Source organism: Ostrinia furnacalis, unplaced genomic scaffold (assembly GCF_004193835.3).
Source record: "Ostrinia furnacalis isolate ACB-3 unplaced genomic scaffold, ASM419383v2 OfSCF0166, whole genome shotgun sequence".
Taxonomy (NCBI): Eukaryota; Metazoa; Arthropoda; class Insecta; order Lepidoptera; family Crambidae; genus Ostrinia; species Ostrinia furnacalis.
This window is the reverse complement of record NW_021130405.1, coordinates 620,869-643,296: the sequence shown is the minus strand read 5'-3', so window position 1 is coordinate 643,296 and position 22,428 is coordinate 620,869.

Genomic DNA, 22,428 nt, shown 5'->3' with positions numbered 1-22,428 from the left:
TTACAATTAACCTTTTTAAATGCTACATTTTAACCTACTAAGGTACTAAAAACCCACCTTCCATTAGCTTCAACTCCATGACTAATAAAAACAATACAAAACAAAATTAAATTAGGTACTCACTAAAGTTAGCAACCTACGCGGTCAATAATGGATGGGTGACCATTCCAACCATTTAGTAATGGTACATTTATCCCACTTGTGAGTCATACCTAAGTCATAACTGCCACACTAGAGTCACGCACATATAAGTGGCAGAAACGTACTCTTTCATAAATATGATTTGAAAGGCCCCGGGCCGGTTGCCAATGAGTGGCTGCAAGCTGCACTTGTAACTGGAAGCGACGTGCTCGTTATGTGTACTGACTTGCTTAAAAAAACGAGACGAGTAAATTCTGATTGTTACTAACTATGTACCTTTATGTTTGGGCACCGTTGCAAGCGCCATGATCACGGAGTAACTGAAGATCTACTTAGCCGGTGAGATGTTATCGGTCTACCCTCTCTTTTAGTAAATTCTGTAAATAAAATGAGTCAAAGATGCAACTTGAGAACCAAATCTTCTATCTTTTTCGTTTGCAGCATACCAAGGTATGATATTGATTTCTAAAGTTTAAAAATAATAAATATTCAGTAAGACGGAGACAACCCTGTTTAATAAATACTTAAATGAAAGCAATGTTTAGTGCACTTCTAAATATACAAGTACCTACTGCACCTAAATTCCAATTTACCTTATACGAGTGAGTACCTATCTACTCGTATTACACAGTTCCAGCGAATTACGCGAATTAGTGTAATTTTGACGAAATAAATGCAGCGCACGATTTTGTATTTAATCTGCCACGTAAGTGCGGCTAATACCTATTAGTTCTTTATTAATATCAACACTTGTACAAGCATTTACTGTGTTGCAAATGGTCCTATGTCCCCTATATGGAGCAGAGGGCGTCCACAACAATCCTGAATTTACTGTGTGAACTTTACTAAAACGCGTCATCTACGCCACCCAGTGCGTACACCAACTTATCAGGAGTCGGTCCACGCGAGCCTTTACTTAGCGCGAACTCGGTTAACTTGACTGCTTAGCACGACCACAGTTAAATAGAATAGTAAATCATCTTCGTAATAATGAATTATTTTTTGTGCAATTTGATCGAAATCTTGTAAAGATTCTTACTACTAAATTCCCACCCCGTCTGACTAGCGTGGTGAGTCGTAGGTACGGGACTATTCCCACCTCTCTTACCCACCGCTGCAACACCTGTGTAGCCAGGATCTACAGCTTGACCGCCAACAAAAACCCAACCAGTGATGGTCAAGTTTGTCCCGGGGGAAAGTTAAACTGTCATTGGACCTGTGAGTGTAGGTAGACCTCTGCCATTTGCATTTGCACCACTGTGCCGTAGACTAAAATATCAGGTTTTAAAAGGCTAGCTGAAATTCTCTTTACCGCTTTTTCAGGTGATGACTGTATTTAAATTCGTTTTTCAATGGGGTAACTGTGACTACCGCAGTTTATTCCAAGAATAGGTTCAGCTGTTGTAATATTATTATTTTACTATAGCGTGAGTACTGAATGCGTTACTTACTATTCGGGGTGGAAAAGCGTAGATCTGTAGGATCCTACCTACAGATGATGACAGATGTGTACTAAGGCTGAGTTGCACCACCTAATTTTAGCGGTAACTATGACGATAACCGGTGCTTTTTGTATGGAGTTTGACAGATTTTTGACGTTTGTCAAAGTTAAAGTAAGATGGTGCAACCCACCCTAAGTATTACTTTTTATTGATATTTTTTCTGTGCAAGTAAGTATAAGTATTTTCTGTTCTGTGCTGTACCGCCTGCACCGCAGCTTACGTGCGCCCTAACAAGGAGCCGAAGTTGTGGTGCAATAACTAAGAGTTAAGTGTAAGTTTAAAGAACTAAAATTTTTCGCTAAGTAGCGAAAAAATTTTACCCCTATATTTTGCTTTACAAACTGTAAAAGTTACAGGTCTGTAAAACATACAAAAAATGTTTTACAGTTAATGGACACACTGTGTGGAACAAAAAAATAGCATAGAATAATAATTTGATATTTTAGGACTAGCGCTTAACTGAGTCAGTGCCTGAAGTATGGGAGCGGCACGAGAGAATAAGAATAAGAATACTTTATTCAGCATAAAAAAATACAGTTGTACAGTAAACGTAGCTATCAAAAATGATTTAATCATGCCGCGCCAACATTCGTTTAAAACTTCATTCGTTTCGCTCGTTCTAATCAACCAATAGCAACGCTCGATTCCTACGAGCATATCGACGGGAGTCGATCCTGATTGGCTGAAAAAACGAGTGTGATGGCCGTCCTCGCCGCGAGCTGCAACGTTTAAATCGCTGTGGCAAACAATTTCAATTTCGATATATTTTGACTGTATTTCCGTCTGAGAAGTGTTGTGGTGTGTTGTGGGTGAACTATCTCTGTGCCCTATCGTTTGCACCTGAATCCGAAGACTACCAGCTGGGATCCGACCTGCGCGTGAAAACCGCACTCGCTANTTTGATTTTATTTTAAACAAATACATAGCAGCACCTACTACAGTAGTAGGTATGCCAGCGTTTCGATGCATATAATATTTTATTTTTAAGTATTCAATATCTGAAACCAATTAAGGCTTTATGGGCAAATTTTAACCTAACAAGGTAAAGAAATCCTTTCGTCCCCACCACTGCAAACTCCAACATGTTGGAGTTGTTGCAACAGAGTGTAGGCTTCATAAAAAAATAATATGATACTAGTGATCAAGACATAATATTCTTGAATGATTACAGGTACATTTAGGTATGAGACTACAAAAACCTTACACTAAAGTCAAGCAACCTACGCTGCGGTCAGTAATGGATGGATGGGTGGCCATTCCAATCATTTTAATGTGTCAGTTCTGCTGTGACTCGTAAGTGGCAGAAACGTACTCTTTCATAAATATGATTTGAAAGGCCCCGGGCTCGTTGCCAATGAGTGGCTGCAAGCTGCACTTGTAACTGGAAGCGACGTGCTCGTTTTGTGCACTGACTTACTTAAAAAAACGCGACGAGTAAATTCTGATTGCTACTATGTACCTTTATGTTTGGGCACCGTTGCAAGCGCCATGATCACGGAGTAACTGAAGATCTACTTAGCCGGTGAGATGTTATCGGTCTACCCTCTCTTTTAGTAAATTCTGTAAATAAAATGAGTCAAAGATGCAACTTGAGAACCAAATCTTCTATCTTTTTCATTTGCAGCATACCAAGGTATGATATTGAAATGAAAATTGATTTCTAAAGTTTAAAAGTAATAAATATTCAGTATGACAGAGACAACCCTGTCAAATAAATATTTCAATGTTTAGTGCACTTCTAAATATACAATTACTGCCTCTAAATTCCAATTTACCTCATACGAGTACCTACCTACTCGTATTACACAGTTCCAGCGAATTACGCGAATTAGTGTAATTTTGATGAAATAAATGCTGATCACGAACAATGTTGTATTTAATCTGCCACTACTATGTTACGTGGCGGTACAGAATAAGCGGCTTACCTATAATTAACAAGCTTTTGACCGCGGCTTCACCCGCGTAATATTTAGTTTGTTACAACACAGATCGTCATAAATTATAGCCTGTAAGTTATTCTGGGTTATAAACATGAATACTGTAAAGTTTCATCAAAATCCGTTCAGCGTTTTGCGTGAAAGATTAACAAACATCCAGACACCCTAAATTTCGCATTTATAATATTAGTAGGATTTAATATCACACTTGTAGAAGCATTTACTGTGTTGCCTATGGTTCTACGTCCCCTAGATGGGGCAGAGGGCGTCCACAACAGTCCTGAATTTACTGTGCGAACTTTCCTAAAACGCGGCGTCTACGCAACCCAGTGCGTACACCAACTTATCAGGAGTCGGTCCACGCGAGCCTTTACTTAGCGCTAACTCGGTTAACTTGACTGCTTCGCACGACCACAGTTAAATAGAACAGTAATTCATCTTCATAATAAGAGTTTCTTTTTTGTGCAATTCGATCGAAATCTTGGAAAGATACTTACTACTAAATTCCCACCCCGTCTGACTAGCGTGGTGAGTCGTAGGTACGGGACTATTCCCACCTCTCCTACCCACCGCTGCAACACCTGTGTAGCCAGGATCTACAGCTTGACCGCCAACAAAAACCCAACCAGTGATGGTCAAGTTTGTCCCGGGGAAAAGTTGGACATTGTGAGGGTAGGTAGCCCTCCGCCATTTGCATTTGCACCACTGTGCCATAGACTAAAATATCAGGTTTTAAAAGGCTCTAACGTTTTTGAAATTTTCTTTACCGCTTTTTCAGGTGATGACTTTAATTAAATTCGTTTTTCAATGTGGTAACTGTGACTACCGCAGTTTATTCCAAGAATAGGTTCAGCTGTTGTACTATTATTATTTTACTATAGCGTGAGTACTGAATGCGTTACTTACTATTCGGGGTGGAAAAGCGTAGATCTGTACCTACAGATGATGATAGATGTGTACTAAGGCTGAGTTGCACCACCTAACTTTAGCGGTAACTATGACGATAACCGGTGCTTTTTGTATGGAGTTTGACAGATTTTTGACGTTTGTCAAAGTTAAAGTAAGATGGTGCTACCCACCCTAAGTATAGCGTAGTGACGCTTGTTAAATCCGCTGTAAAATGTATGTGTAATTTTCACGTGACTATAAGCTGCAAGCTCGCCAAAAACGACAGTAAGCTTGAAAACAAAACAAAAAAAACATAAAAATAAGGCCTAGTTCCGTTGTCATAAGATACACAACTCTTGGACTACATTTGATATTATGTTGACTCGTGCTGCAGCAAGAATATGCACTTGCACACAACTTTATTGATATTTTTTTCTGTGCAAGTATTTTTCTGTTCTGTGCTGTACCGCCAGCCGCAGCTTACGTGCGCCCTAACAAGGAGCCGAAGTTGTGGTGCAATAACTAAGTGTTAAGTGTAAGTTTAAAGAACTAAATTTTTTCGCTAAGTAGCGAAAAAAATTTACCCCTATATTTTACTGTACAAACTGTAAAAGTTACAGGTTTGTAAAACTTTTAAAAAAGTCCTTCACAGGCACACTGTGGTACCAAAAAAGTTTTAATAATAGCACGGAATAATAATGTGGTATACTATTATATAGACCTATGTCTAACACTTAACTGAGTGCCTGAATGGGAGCGACACGAGAGTCATTTTGAGTTATTTTGTAATATCAAAATCAGAAATATCTACATACGTGTTGTCAAATATTACAAAAATTTAGCACAAATTGTAGTTTTCTTAATTATAGGGTGTTTTGTAACGGCAAACGTCAGCGAGACTTCAAAATGGGACTACGGGTGTCTATGGGCGACGGTAATCACTTACCATCAGGTCATCCGTCTGCTCGTTTGCCTCCTGTCACATAAAAAAAATACAGCAGATTTGTAATTATGCTATGTCATGTCAATTTCACCCCTCCCTTGCCAATTCCATACGCTCACACGCTTTACCTATAATAGCAACAAAAACAATTTGAAAATTTCTAAAATTATTGTTTGCCTCAAAAAATAGCAATTATTTTGCAGGAACACGATACTTTGTTATCGTTCAATATCAGCCTATTTATATTTCTTCGCCCCATAGACGTCCAAAAGCATTACCTAAAAACACAAATGAAATTTTCATCACTGAAGCACACAGAAAAATAGAGCAGCCAACTCAAATACATGCAAAAATATATTTTGAAAATAATTCCAAATGAAAAAATATTTCTTTCAGTAACTTTTCTCCAGTCCCCACTGCATGTGGCGTAGGCACCTTGTGAAAAAGTAAGAGAAGTTGATTTACATAAAGACTACATAACTTTTCCCTGTGGTTTCGCCCGCGTATAATCACAGATTTAAACAAAAACGCTATAAAGTTTCATCAAAATCCTTTCACCCATTATGTAAAATTAGTAAGATTATGTGAGATGGTAGGATTTTTACACAATGGTAAGAAAAATGAACATGAATGCTCCGACTGTGCTGGCTGATTTCTTTTACTGTGACCCTGCTCCTACCTGTTTTTAACGTTGTGTATTTTTTATTATTTTAATTCGTGATGAAAATTGGACTGGATGGATGATACGCGAGCTGTTTGGAGTGATTTTTGTATGCGTCACTACTGAAGTAATTTATTTTTTAAGTGCATTAACATGGCAACTTTTTAGCAAAAATTCAATTTTTTTTTTGATCAAAATGTAGGTACACTACCTACATAAAAATATTTCTTGTTGAAGTTAAAACGTGATGATTGGTGATCATAATTTTTTGTTTGATTTTTATTGCCTAAAGGTTCTGACGATACCACTACCACCCAACAATTGACATATCACTTGATTACCATTAGATATTATTTGAATCGGCCACCCGCGACTTCGTACGCGTGGATCCCGTTTTACCCCCTTAGGGATGGAGTTTCGTAAAATCCTTTCTTAGTCTACGTCATAACATCTACCTGCATGCCAAATTTCAGCCCGATCCGTATAGCCCAAGCCACCTTGGGCTGTATATTTCATCATCATCATCATCATCATTTCAGCCATAGGACGTCCACTGCTGAACATGTGAACATAGGCCTCCCCCAATGCTTTCCATGTTAATCGATTGGTAGCGGCTTGCGTCCAGCGCCTCCCTGCTACTTTTACGATGTCGTCGGTCCACCTTGTAGGTGGACGTCCCACGCTGCGTTTTCCGGTCCACTTCAGCTTGATAATCCGTCGGGCTGTGTTCGTTTACGGATCTCCTCATTTCTGATTCGATCTCACAAAGAAACACCAAGCATAGCCCTCTCCATAGCACGCTGTGCAACTGTGCAACTTTGAACTGTATATTTAGATCAAAATATTATAAATATTAATCTGAAAATGAAATTAATACCAATTAGTTTCTTTGAAGTCAATAATAGGTTAATTTGAAGTAATCAAGAAACATCATTGCTTTATTTTTATTTAGTTTTTAAGTAGGTACCAAACAAACTTTTGTTACTAATATCAAATTATTTATTAGCACACCCAATATCTTGTTATGAAGCAGTCACGCGTTCGTTCTTATCCCTTTCAAAAGACGGCGGTACCTTAACCAATCTATCTATACCAAGTGCTATCCAGGGGTATTCAACGGGCACTTACCCTCCTTAGCCTGCATTGAGGGGTAAATTAAGAGTTCATCGGCCCATTTACTAATGACTAAGACGAATGGCTGCCCCTGAATCAAAACACGACAGGACGAAACCGGTATAAATCACACGCACCGGTAACCGGGAAGTTATTTACAAGTTAAGTTGACCGGAAAACCGGTAATCGTCGTTTATCCTCACCGTTCCTTGGGGAAACCAAGGTTGTAGTTACCATTATAGGGTATATTAAAATATTTATCTTCGCTGTAGGAAAAAACATTGATTTGACTACTTATTTTTTAACTAGACTGCGCGACGCAAGTGTGAAGCGGTTATTGTCTGTATGTTACTTTTTTATATAGTAATTCGTTTTTGCACAAATTTCTAATAGTCCCGTTAGCCCCTCGTCCTAAGTGTTAAGCTTGTGTCACGAGTGGGCTCACCACAATAGTCGAGCGGCGGCGGGGATCGAACCCGCGTTCCTCGGGTGACGAGTCGGGCAATCCGACCCCTTCACCGTTCGGCTATCGTGGCTCCAAAAAAAACTTCTATTGATAGTTTTATCTTTTTTGTTATCGTTAGATAAAAAATAATTATTATTTTTGTTGCTTATCAGTGTCAAGGTCGCTGTATGTCGCTTCTTTTTGAAGGAAAGGGGTAAATGTAATAAAATACATAGGTACTACTTGTATAATAGTTAGGGGAAGGGTGAGGTATTTTAATCTATAAAATTTGCATAAATAACGAATAACAACTTCCTCTATAACTTAATGTACAATTACTACTTATATTATAGATGCGAATGTTTGGATGTCTGGTTGCCTGGATGGATGTTTGTTACTCTTTCTCGCAAAAACTACTGAACGGATTTTGATGAAACTTTACAGTATTATTGTTTATAACCGAGAATAACATATTATAGGCTGTAATTTATGACGATCTGTGACAAAATAAATTTCACGCGGGTGAAGCCGCGGGCAAAAGCTATCTAATAATAATACAAAATGTATTAGTGTCTGGAAAAACCTGATTTATAAGATTTAGGACATCATCACATTATTATAATAATAATAATTATGTAGTTGTAAAAATAACTGTACTAGTTAAAAAACAAGTACTAAAAATTTAAATTAAATTGTACTTATTTCACGATTTTAAGAATTTCCATCAATTTCAACGTTTCTAGGATCATGCACGACATGAAGTCGGCTATGACCACCTCAAAAATATTTCGTCAGGATCTGATAATAGGTTATTCAGATTATTTTACACTTGACATGAATAACTTTGTGTTGTATGAGGAGTTTACATAAAGAATCGGAAAAAATCAAATGATACCGCGAGCTAAAAACGTACAGCGCCATCTAGTGACACAATATTACAATGTGTTTCGAGTGTTTTTGCGTCACTAGGTGGCGCTCGTGTTGAAGTTCTAAGCAAAGGTGACTGGTGTCTCCCGCTACTCGCTAGAGTTGTAGGTACCTTGTTATTATGTTGATATTAATTCTATTAAATTATATTTATGACAGTGATTTTATTTTTAACCGACTTCAAAAAAGGGGGAGATTCTTAATTGGACTATGGGTTTTTAAATTTCAGTTTAACAATAAATACAACTTAATTGCTTTTAATCGTGGTGTATTTTTCGCGAAAATAATTTTTCAAAACCTTAAAAAGGTAATCTTACGTAAGTGTAAGCTAATACATACACATAAATTCTGCAAAATAAAACTTTCCAATGCAGAACACTGAAACAAATACACCCTCAATATTCACGTAAAAATACTTACGGGATTTCCCCGGGCATTTCCTTAAATCTTTCCACGTGAAAATTGAATATCTTCCGTGGAATCAGCCCTCAAATTCCATATTCAAATGTCGCCTGAGTCAATGTCGCAGTGTTTCCCTTGCATTTGACTTGCATCGGGCGGGGTGTGCAATCCTGGAATGTAAGGAGCGCGTCGAGCGAACAGGACGCTTTTCTGGGATCACTCGATATTTCAGATGGATAGATAAATTAATAGATTTAGCTACTTTTTATTGCACTTCAAGAAAATGAAATGTTTTTGATAGACCTACGAGTATAATATTAAAATTATCTCGTTGGTATATTGAGATCTCGAATATGGAATACTATACCTGTAGGATTAATGAGTTTTGTGTGTAACGGGAATAGTAGGATGACGTATGAAAGATTGTTTATGATTCGAACGGCTGAATGATGAGGAATGACTGGTCTATGGAGGAAACGGAAGACATGAATGAGGAATGAGGATTGAGAGTAAGAAAAGTAGTTTAAGAGATGAGTATATTCTGAGTTGTGTAAGACGTAAGACGGACCACGTTCGAGTTGTTATAAGATTGTAGTGAAAGTTGTAAAAGACGTGTAGCTGTATAATTGTCTAACGAGAAATACATCAAGTTCATTAGAAGATCCCGTTTAATAGTAAGCATGTTTAAATATTAACATTCACACGAACATTCCGTTTGCAGTGTCCCATAAAAACAGAATCCGTTCAAATTTAGTTTGCTTTCAAACACACACTAAACTTGTGTGTTCACACGACAGCCCAGCTTGGGAAAGCTAACCAAGGGAAAAGGCTAGTCCTATGCTGGAATCCTCATTTCTTAAATATACTTCGTTCCGCTACAAGTACCTACCTAGTCTCGTTACTTGATAATTTAATTATGTATGTATAATCTTAAGTAATATCAGGAGTATTGTACTTAACCCTTAAATTGGCACTCATTGAACCCTTGCTTTAAAAATGGTCAAATTTGGGATTTAGGTATTGTTTTGATAGATTAAGAAAAAAATATTTACTTTTTGGAAAAATTTCAATTAGTATAGAAGTTATGACATGTCACTCAAAACGGACATTGCCAATTATTTAGCATTACAACCATGTCACTTAGGACGGACATTGCCAGTTTAGAAAAACAAACTTAAAACAACTTTTCTTAATAATAATACAGGAATCCCTGATAATCATCCTCTGGCTAATCCAGCGCCTTTTGCAATCCATCTGGACTATTTACTGTTGATTTTACATAAATTTATCAAAAAATACCCTGACATATAAAAACAGAAAGTGACTGCCTGATTTATCAACATAAATCCGAAACCGGTGGGTATAAAGACACAAAGTTTGGCATGCAGGTTCCTTATTAGGGTCTAGGGGTGTTATCAGAAAGGATTTTTCCAAAATTACCCCCTAAGGGGGTGAAATGGGGGTCCAATGTTTGTAGGGCGAAACAAAATTAGTTGCAATATTTAATTCGAAACTTCACAGGATACATTCTTATCGATAAATGAATAAACACGTGTTTCAGGTTATTTCAGAATTCAACCCCTAAAAGGAGGAAATTGGGTAAAAATGTCTAAAAATCAACATGAGTATTTATTACTGATACATGGCATTGTCCGTTTTAAGTGACATAACATTTGTAACCTTGAAATGAATGGAAAAAAATCGATATTTTTTTTACAGTTTTGGCAATAACCGTCAGTTTTATTCGTTAATATTCTAAAATCAATCAATAAAGCACAAGAACAAGTGTAATACCTACAGTATTGCCACATTTATCAAGAGTGAAAACTTGATATTGCTATTGCATTTATTCAACTGTCTTTATTTTTAAAATTCGCTGCTTTTTATTGCACTGCAGCCTCGCGTTTCACATAAAATATCATGCTTTATATAAAATATCCCTTGAAAGTCGATAAATTGCTTTAATATAAATTCTGTAAGCAATTATTTGACATGTCCTTTAAAACGGACAAAAACAATTTAAAAGCCCGTAAAAGTAAATAAAATTTTTTTATGTTACATATTTTTCGAGTGATGACAAAATAGTTCGCGATCCAAGCCGGTGAGTCCGCGCGCGAAATGCATCAAATTCAGACATAAGAATAGACATTTTAAGAGCGCCAGTATGTCGGGAATCCCCGGGAAATATTAAAGATGGCGGCGATGTTTACCTCGCCATCGTGAAGCGGAGCAGTGAAGTACATGGAATACACGATGTAACGTACAGAAATATAAGTACTTTTTCGGTGTATTTATTTACACACTAGCTTTTACCAGCGGCTTTGCCCGCGTGGAATTTTGTCTGTCACAGAAAACCTTTAAAGCGCGCGTCTCTGGCTCAAAAACTGGAATAAAAACTATCCTATGTCCTTTCACGGGATTCAAACTATCTCTATGCCTTTCATCAAAATCGGTTCAGTGGTTTAGGCGTGAAAGCAAGACAGAGTTACTTTCGCATTTATAATATTAGTACCTACCAGCCTAGATAGTGCTCGAGTGGTTTTTTTAAGCTTAGTGAAGATTTAAAGGGTAGAGTCATGTCAATCGAGCCATGTCAGTTTCAGTTGGCGTAAATATCTACCAGTTGAAAATATCAACAAATTAAATAAATTAGAAACAGGAAGGCATATAAAACACAGCAATTATGAAAGTAAATTCTTTAATTTGCACTTACACAACATTAAATAAAATTTATAAAGCAGGAACGACTTATTTTATTATGATTTTCATACAAAGGTGTGTTCATAAAGTAACTTTATTTCAGTAGGCATGGACGAATATTGTATTTTGGACAGAATAATTTGACATACATTATTTATAATTTGTCGCATTATTTATGGTAAGTATGGATCGAATAGAGTAATCACACTTGCACCCCACTCTACTATATGAAATCTATATTCACAATCTAGTATCTATTGTCATTAGCTGAATTTGGATACTTAGAACAATCACAGATTTTAAACTATTTTTAATCTAGATTGTTTGGTAATTAGGTACATAGTTTATATTAAATTTTGCTGACATTATAAATACTCATAGTGTATAATACTAATGTTATCTGCAATAAACATCTATAGAATTAACGAACCATATCCTTATAATTTATATTTATACAAGGCATAATTTTTTTGAGCTTAGTTTTACGTGAGTTTGTATGCACCTTTATTTTATATTGGCACATGTAGTAATTTATAATAATTAGTTATTTAGGTATTTTGTTCATAATAATCAGTCGATAAGCATAGACTATATTTTTATATCAATCTTGTAATTGCTAGTTTTATTTATCACATAGCATAAAGAGCAAAAATAAATAGTATCAATATTCAATACATAGTACCTACTTTGGCAATTTAACAATACTTTTGTGGTAATCCAATATCTTTATTTGTCCAATCATAATTGGCCTGGCCTTATATCATTATTTCCTAGAATATTAATCAATATAATAATTATACAGGATGGAATTTTGTAATGCCACTTGGAAGGAAAGTACCCTTAATACTATAAGTAGAAAATTTTACTCAAAGAAAACATTCCTTTATTTTTGAAAAGAAAGAAAACTGCATTCAAAGATTTTTGATTTTTTTTCGAAAATTTACCACCATACCATACAATTTTCTGTAAATAATTAATATACTTTAAGATTTCATGGTTTTCCTTTCATTTGATTTATTAAGTTTGTTTGAGAGATTACTTAACCCCAACGATCGATGCAACTAAAATACAGGGTGTAATTTTTATCACTTTTTAGTTGGTTCGATTCCCGGGTATAGCAAGCAAATTGGAAATCTTTGAATGCAGTTCTATTTTTTTTTTTCAAAAATAAGGGAATGTTTACTTTGAGTAACATTTTCTATGAACAGTATTAAAAATACTTTCCCTTCAAGTGGCATTACAAAATTCCACCCTGTATAGCCTCCAAACTCTCAAACTCCTCGCATATAAAAGCAGCTTTCGTCTTCCTCCTACATTGTCGTCTTCTAGATTTGGTACTCCTTGTAGTTCCAGTTCCAAGTCTTGATAACGCTGTTATCAGAACTTGCGTAGTTCGCAGATTTTATCGTGTCCTCTGCCTGGAATTTTTAGATTAAATAAGTTTCGATCGATCAACATGGAAAGCATTAGGGGAGGCCTATGTTCAGCAGTGGACGGCCTATGGCTGAAATGATGAAGAACTAGTTTTGGTGTAGATATTTTTTTATTAAGATTGACACAGGGTGCTTTATTGGCAAGTTTACTTAACTAATACACGTGCTTTAATAAAATTAGTTACTTTTTCTGCCCCACTGGCCTCTCGCTTAAACTCAAAAAAACACCCAACCTAATTTGCAAAATTATCCGTCAAGCGCTGTCTATATTCAAGTGCATTCCCGTGACCTTCACTAGGTCATCGATTCACCGAGTAGGAGGCCGGCTTACTACGTCTTCCATCGTTGGACAGCCCTCTATCCATGAACCCTTGGCCCCTGTTCTTACTTACTTTATACTTCGTAGCCGGTGTATCTTGGAACACCTCCTCGGGTACAGTGGCCTGTGCGACCTGGGAGTCCAGGCTTAGAGGCTCGTACTCGTCAGAGAGCCCGCTATCTGGAGAGGCGGGGTCCTGCAGCGCGATACTTACCGCTTGGCCCCTGCTCTTCATCATCATCATCATCTCAGCCATAGGACGTCCACTGCTGAATATAGGCCTCCCCCAATGCTTACCATGTTGCCCGGTTGGTAGCGGCCTGCGTCCAGCGCCTTCCTGCTACCTTTATGATGTCGTCGGTCCACCTTGTGGGTGGACGTCCCCTGCTCTTACTTACTTTATACTTGGTAACCGGTGCATCTTGGAACACCTCCTCGGGTACAGTGGCCTGTGCCACCTGGGGGTCCAGACTAAGAGGCTCGTACTCGTCTGACAGGCCACTATCGGGGGACGCGGGGTCCTGCAGCGCGTTGACATAACCTTTGGGCCCCACCCTGCTCTTGCGCACGCAGTAATCCCCCGTAAAGGGATTCTGGTAGGCGACTACGGTCCTAGAACAACGAACATCATTTAATACAATTCTTACATCTTTTTAACCCTTCACCAGGCCCTGGTATCCGCCCACATCAAATTGAACATTATGCTGTGAAGATACGTTCGTTCGTTTCAGCCAAAAGACGTTCACTGCTGGACAAAGGCCTCCCCCAAGGATTTCCACAAAGACCGGTCCTGCGCCGCTCGCATGCAGGCACCTCCCGCGACCTTCACCAGATCGTCGGTGAAGATACGTTTGAAAATCAATTACTTTTTTGAACCTGGTTAAGGGNTTATACTTCGTAACCGGTGCATCTTGGAACACCTCCTCGGGCACAGTGGCTTGTGCCACCTGGGGGTCCAGGCTTAGAGGCTCGTACTCGTCAGACAGGCCACTGTCTGGGGAAGCGGGGTCCTGCAGCGCGTTGACGTAGCCTTTCGGCCCCACCCTGCTCTTGCGCACGCAGTAATCCCCCGTGAAGGGATTCTGGTACGCGACTACGGTCCTGAGAACAATGAACATCATTGAATACAATTCTTACATCTTTTTAACCCTTCACCAGGCCCTAGGCTAGGGTGTCCCTTATATGGCCGAAAAAAATTTTTTTTTAGATATTGAAATGCATACCCTCTAATTATTTTCGTACTACTCAGGCATACTTAAATACAAAATTTCATCTTCCTACGTCAACATTAACCCGTGCCGACCGAGCTCTGAAGATTTTGAAAAATGCTGCTTTTACCCCTTTTATTAAGTAGCTAAATCAATTAAAATATATTTTTTTATAAAATATTTATAAAAAGAAGATAACATTACAGATCAGACAATATATTGTACATTTGAGGGACCCTTTTTTACATTCTGGATACAGATTTCCATGCCCCTGAATATTGGCCTGATTTTTGCTACAATGTGCGTAGCTAAAAAAGCTTTTGCTCTTCGTTGGCAGTGATCAAACCATGAAAATCTTGCATAAGCTTTATAGCTATTTCAGCTGTATCATTAACTACCCTAAAGAAAGCACTTTTTTGCCATTAAATAGGCAACATCTTTATCTCATATAGAAATGTGTCTCAGGGGGAAATTATTATCAATTTTTAATCGAGAAAATAAATTTATACTCTTGACAGACACAAAACCACTAAATGGTTTTCCAGCAACAATAAATAAGGCAGTATTATTATCAAATCATTAAAAACAGGATAAAAAATTTGTACAAAGTCCTATCTAAATATATAAAAGGAGAAACTGACTGACTGACTGACAGATCAACGCACAGCCTAAACGGCTAAACGTAGGCACTTGAAATTTGGAAGGGACGTAGCTTAGGTACCGTAGAGGTGCACTAAGAAAGGAATTTCCGAAATTCCCACGGGAACGGGAATTAGCGGGAAAAACGGGATTCACGCGTACGAAGTCGCGGGCGGCCGCTAGTTTACCATATAAATAATCATACCTTCTTCAGATGGAATGTATCTCTTCCCAGAATCATACATACTCTCTCTTTGTACTTTTACTATAATATTGACGGTGTTTGTTCATTACCTTCATCATCAAAGAGTGATAAAATGGCAATTTCTTCTGATATGAAGTACCAAAGATGTTGACTAAACTTGCTCAGGGCTGCCTTGGAAATCAATTTGTCAACACTCTCATATACCTCTTGGAAAGTGGATGTCAAGAGTTCCTTAAGGCTTTCCTCAGAGTTGGTAAGCTGGTCGTGATATCCTTGCGTTAAAATATTTTATTTGTTTTTAATTCCTCCTCACCGCGGCGCTTAAAAATCTTGAATTTTTTAAATAATTTTTCTTGCAACTCCCTCCAAGTATGGTGAAGATACACAAGTTATTTTACACAGTTAGGCTCTGGTAGGATTTATAGCTTTTCCCAAAATATAATACACTCCCGAATGATGAGATTAGAGCGTTCGATAACATTTAATTAACTTTGCAAGATATTTTATTTTATTTTATTTTTATTATGTTATTATTATGTTAAAAAATACTGCAAAAACTTGACGATTAACGGTAACTTTGTGCCTATTATTTGATAAATTTACGTCCCCGACTAAGAAAATACTTTTTTATTGCTTCTTAATTCCACAGCTATCATCTAAATGTCAAACAATAGGTGTTAATCACGAGATTAATTGAGAACAAATGACAAATACCGCGAATACGCACCGCTACTGCCGCGCAACATGTTCCGATGCAAGTCGGCACGGGTTATCGTACTCCAAATAAAGTAAAAATTTATTTCCGAGTGTTTTAGAGGCAAACAAACAAAACTAAGACCTATGCGTTACAAATTTAAAACTTTGAAAAATAAGGGACACCCTACCCTAGGCCCACATCAATTTGAACATTATGCTGTGAAGATACGTTCGTTCGTTTCAGCCAAAAGACGTCCACTGCTGGACAAAGGCCTCCTCCAAGGATTTTCACAAAGACCAGTCCTGCGTCGCTCGCATCCAGGCAGCTTCCGCAACCTTTACCAGATCGTCGGTGAAGATACGATTGAAAATCAATGACTTTTTTGAACCTGGTTAATGGNGTTAAGGGTTAAAGCTTAGGTTATAACTTAATCTCTTATACTCGTATCTCCAAGTAAACTAAATGTATTTTTCTGTTAGGGGTAAGCTCTCGGCGGAACGGAAGCAACACAAGTCATTCTAAGAATTATACTACAGATCAAATGAGATATGTAATTCATCTTACCTCAATTCCTCCGTACTCGCGCCCTCCTTTTTATGTGAGAAAAGAACTTTGGTCGGCTTCAACAGAACTTCAATCTGAAAGAGAAACAAATGTAAGTTTTTCATCATCAGATGATTAATGACGAAGTTGTTTATCAGACTTCTGAAAATTATAAAATTTTGTTTTTAGCCTTCAGTAATCCAATGAATGCCTAAAAAGATGTCCAATGTACCTCCCCCGAAATAAATTGTCTAATTATTATTAAAATATCTAATTAATGCAATCTCAAGCGTCTGGATTTTATAGATAAGATTAGATTACGTAGCTAATTTATTGTGTCCCAAAGTTAGATTAGATGAGTTACCAAATAGGGTTTATTTTTATTACAAAACTATGCCTAAATTACCCAACGCGTTAGCCCATTAGTGTGCCTTTAGTGTTAAAAGTCACAGCTCAAGCCCAAAAAGCAGACACAATTTTATTGCGAAACAGATACTAATTTTAATTACATCGCAACCTTTTCCCAAACATAAAACGAAAATAAAATTATGTTTGCAGCTCAAAAATAGGCGTCCTGAGTAACGAATTTAGCTAGCATTAGGGCTAAACAAGGCAGCTCACTACAAACGCATTTTATTTTAAACGCCATTGCTGTTAGTGACGCTTTAAAATAAAATTAAGTCTAATTCGGTATTGTCCTGTCGTTTGATAATAATGTTTCCTTGTTCAGAAGTTTATTTGTCAAAAACATTCAACATTAATTGGCTGGTAGAAGTTTATATTGAGAAACAGCTCCCTGTTTTCCAAGCGTTGTTTTTGGATAAATCTGTGTAAGATAGACTAATAAATAAGTGAATTACCTTTCTAACTGTTCACCATAAAGTCTAATGTCATCTTTAATTAACACCAAAATACTTAGTTGTTCCAGTTATCATAAAAAAGAGGTTTAAAAAGTCTCAAATTTAATTGCCAGAAATAAACGTCCATGATTGTGGATATCATTTTTTCACTCGTCCAGTACTGCCCCCATAGTTCAAAGGGCCTTCCCAAATCAAAACGGAAATAAAAATGTTTCAAATAATTTAAATAGGTCATTCTTAGCTGTCCTTGAGTTTAACTCCTATATGAAAAAAAGTGTTAGATGCGCCTTTTCAACTAGGGGGCAGAGTACACCAGGACATTGGGTGTTAATGAGCTTACAAACGCCAGTCTGCGGGGGTCCTTAACTAAAAGCCTTTGATACAACAATAAAAGGGTTTGGGGAAATGAAGGTATTGTTTGATGTTCATTAGGGAGGCTCGGGGGAAGCGCAGGTAAATTAAATGTCAGCTTTTCTAATAGAACTCCGGTACAAAGGCATCCAATACCAGAGCTGTATAGAGATCATTTAAAGATCGAATTATTAATTAACACAGGTATTATGAATCCTGTTAATTTAATTTAGTAAATTATTTCAATTAAGTGTATTACTATACAGCCTGTATGTATACCCATACTTACTAATTGGCTGATCACTGAAGACAATTGTATAAAAAGGTTCTTTTTTAAGATTTTGGAGGGGGGGGGGGGGCTTGGGGAAAGTTATCGCATTTGATCAGTAGAATCAATTATTTTTGTTTGATCCACACTTACAGGGAAACCTGTTTACTACATCAGACTTAAGTACTAACTTGGAAGAAAATAGCACATTCTACAACTACACAGCATGCTATACGTTGTGCTGAGTTATGTTTCTTACCTGTCCATTTCTTTGTAAGCTGTACACTCTGTAGAAACAGTAACCGCAAGTGAAACATGTCAGGAACAACTACAACAAAACAAAAAATTGTAAACAAAATTGGTATTTCTGGCATACTACGTATGATGGTCCACCTTGTGGGTGGACCGACGACCTCATAAAGGTAGCAGGAAGTGTGTGAACTGTGGCTTAAATGATGAACATGCGTACAAAAAAATAGATTCTATCAACATCTATGATTAAATTTGGGATAGAGATAGTTTGAGTCCCGAGAAAGGACATAGGATAGTTTTTATCCCGGTTTTTGAAACCGGGACGCGCGCGATATAGTTTTTCTGTGACAGACAAAATTCCACGCGGGCGAAGCCGCGGGCTGAAAGTTAGTGTACCATAAATTATAGACGTAGTACCTACTTAAACGTAATAATAAATTAGTAGGACCTAACTGCTTACCACTTGATATTTAACATGACATTTCAACACTTGACAATAATTAGCATGACATTTTAACAATATTTTTCCATTTTTAATAATTCATTAATTCTATCTTTATTTTATAATTATCGAAACGTTTAATAATGACATTTCCACCAAACTCAATGTGTACATTAATTTCTTTTAAACTATTAAGATCGTCGTTCTGTCTCCTTCCTAAAGTTGCTGTGCCCTAACTGGGTCCACATTGTATAACTGCCTAAATTGTAAGACCTATAAATGTGAATGCTAATGTGGTTATGCAATAAAAGTATTGAGTATTAAACTGTACTGGAAGAAATCGACACTGTAGTAACACTAGCGACTTTACGCGAACTTTCATGTCCCACTGGCCTGGATCTCTATTTATCTTGAAAGGAGTTGCAATCGGGAATTGTGTGTATTCCAAGATACAGAACTTTTCTATCGAGGAAGAATCAAACCCTCTTTCTTAACAACATAGTTTACAAAATATATTTAGTTAACCTAGTGAGCCGTCAAGACAACCTATAAAGATAGCAGGAAGGCGCTGGATGCAGGCCGCTACAAACTGGGCGATTCGTGGAAATCATTAAGGGAGGGCATTATGTTCAGCAGGGGAGGTCGTGTGGCTGAAATGATAATGATGATGATGATGATGATGATTTCGTTACTTTTTAAACCTTCTATCTTTCTTAATAACATAGTTTACAAAATCTATTTAGCTACTTTATAACAGTCTCTATAATGATTGTGGAAGTTTACTAAACATAGTAAATACCTACATAAGAAATTACAATACTTGGAATACGTTAGTCTTCTGTGATACGAGTATTTTATTCATTATGAATACTAAATTCTTCGGAATTTCCCTACGTGATCGAATCAGAAATGAGGAGATCCGCAGGAGAACCAAAGTAACCGACATAGATCGCAGAATTGCTAAAATAAAGTGGCAGTGGGCGGGGCACATAGCTCGTAGAGACGATGGCCGTTGGGGCAGGAAAGTTCTCGGGTGGCGACCACGGGCTGGAAGACGTAGCGTGGGCAGGCCTCCTACTAGGTGGACCGACGATCTGGTAAAGGTCGCGGGAAGAGCCTGGATGCGGGCAGCTGTTTATTGTGGAAAACCTTGGGGGAGGCCTTTGTCCAGCAGTGGAAGTCATTTGGCTGAAACGTAACGTTAACTAAATTCTTCCAAAGACCGCTATTCCTTGAAGTCGTAGTGCAGTGCACGTTTGTCTTCATTCCGCCGACGTCTCTCTTATAAACGTAGAGATGCTGCTTAATGGCTTGTTATACAAAATGTATACAACAACATTACTCTGGTCATGCGATTGCTTTAGCTGGGTTACGACTTTTATACGGCTAGCAAACTTAAAATTCGTTTTGATGGAAAGTTATATTAGGTATGCTTTTTTAAAGAGCAATCTAGTAAGATGGTTTTCTAAGAAGATTGGCAAAATAAGTAAGTACAAGACATTTTGCCATATATGAGAAATACACAAAGTATTAGATATTTCCCCTTTTTCACCCCCGACGCAAAAAGAAAGGGCATTATAAGTATACGTCCAATGCTAAACACGGGCCTCCCCCAATGATTTCCAGATTGACCGGTTGGTAGCGGCCTGAAAACAGCGCCTTCTTGCTTCCTTTAAGAGGTCGTCTGTCCACCTTGTAAATATTTACATCCATAACCACAAAAAATGCCACAATTCTATTGTACGAGTATTCCACGCACATATCTAGAAAGGTAAACTTTACTACCGCAAAGCGTCTTCAAGCAAACAATAGTAGAACAAAACAACCAAACTACTCACCAACACTGCCAACAACACATAATCTATGTACACTATCATAGTTACACCGAACATTGCACCAAAATATCACCTCAACATTATTATCAAAAAATACACGCAAAAAACCAGAACTGCGATTTTCCGAAGTTGTTTTTGTTTTCCAAAACTTGCCTGTTTCCAATTGGATAAGGGAATATTTTTGCACACTTCTGATAGGGTAAATGATATGAAAAGCTCCTTTGATTGGCGAAAGCTTGGAGGAAAGCTTCAGAGCAACCAATGGGGATGAAATGAAAACGGAGGATACAACGTCTGCAGTGGTGCGTCAAAGAATACACAGTTGGAAAATGAAAGTTTTCTGCCTAAAGTCTCATTGGTAGAGTCGGACGGAATTGTAATCATATTAAAGTTTTGGTATACATATCAAATGTACACTAAAATGTCGGTACAACCATCTCTCATTACAATTGAAGCCCTTCCAATTAAATCTCTTATATTCTATTACTAAGAATGCCGTTCACAACATTTTTTCTATTAATATGCCTGATTTGAAGTATGATTTATTTAATAACAAAATATTATGTATAGGTACCTATCTAGTTTCATTAGCCAGTATTTCTTAAGTTAAGAAACACCTATTCCATCACAGTTTTCATCGGTAGGTATATACGAGTACCTATAATATCTGTAGGAACACATATTTATTATATTAAATTGAAGGATTAATTTCATTTATTAAATACCTACGTCTTGTTACTTACCCAAGGGGTCCACTTTGTATGATAGTCTCAGTGATGATCAATGATCATACTTACAATAGTATTTCCAATGTGGTTTTCTGCCCCTCTGCGTCCCTTCTGCGCTCTCGAAAGTCTTTGCTCCGCTCCGCCTCGTTGGCGCCAGTGGCGTCGCGGCCGCCGCACCAACTTTGACCTATTTCGTATTTTGGCTGTCGCCTCTCAACCCTGGTTCTTGGAAACCAGTACACAGGAATTTCTATTTAATATACAAAAGGGGCTTCTGGGTATTTTTATGCTGAACTGTCACTTACGCCTACCGATAATGATTATATCCATCGAAGAGTCGCTGACGCATTAGAAAAAAGAATATTAGTCATTAGTTTTTGTACAAATTACCTACTAATAGTCCCTTTAGCCCCTCGTACTAAGTTAAATGCTTGTGTCATGGTCAGCTCACCACAATAGTCGAGCGTCTCGGGGTTTGATTGAACCTTCAACAATCAAACCGAGAACTTCCGAGGGGAAGACGAGCCGGCCAGTCCGACCACTTCACTGTTCGGCTATCGTGGCTTCATTTGTTGATATTCATGGGTTTTTTAAGACACTGTCATGTGTTAACTGATGCCTTTAAATGTAAAAAAAGGTTCGTGAATTACCTATGTGTAGAATTTTGATTGAAGAGTCTAAGTACAAAAAATAAAAGATTTATTTAGCAAGCCATGAAGCTCTGTACAGAAACATTAGCAAAGACATAATTTACTTACTTTTTAACGTTGTTTGTAAATATAAAAAAATAACACACTTGACCGCTAAGAAAAGCGTTGGTTAGAAAATCTTTAATATCTTCAAAAGTATCTGACCTAGCTTTATGAATTAAAAACTGCGTAGTTCTTCCAGTATTTTTCTTTCATTTGAAGCTAGGTCAGGTACTTTTGAAGATATTGAAGATTTCCTCATCGACCCTTTTGTCTGAAATCCAGTGTACATCTTCCTTA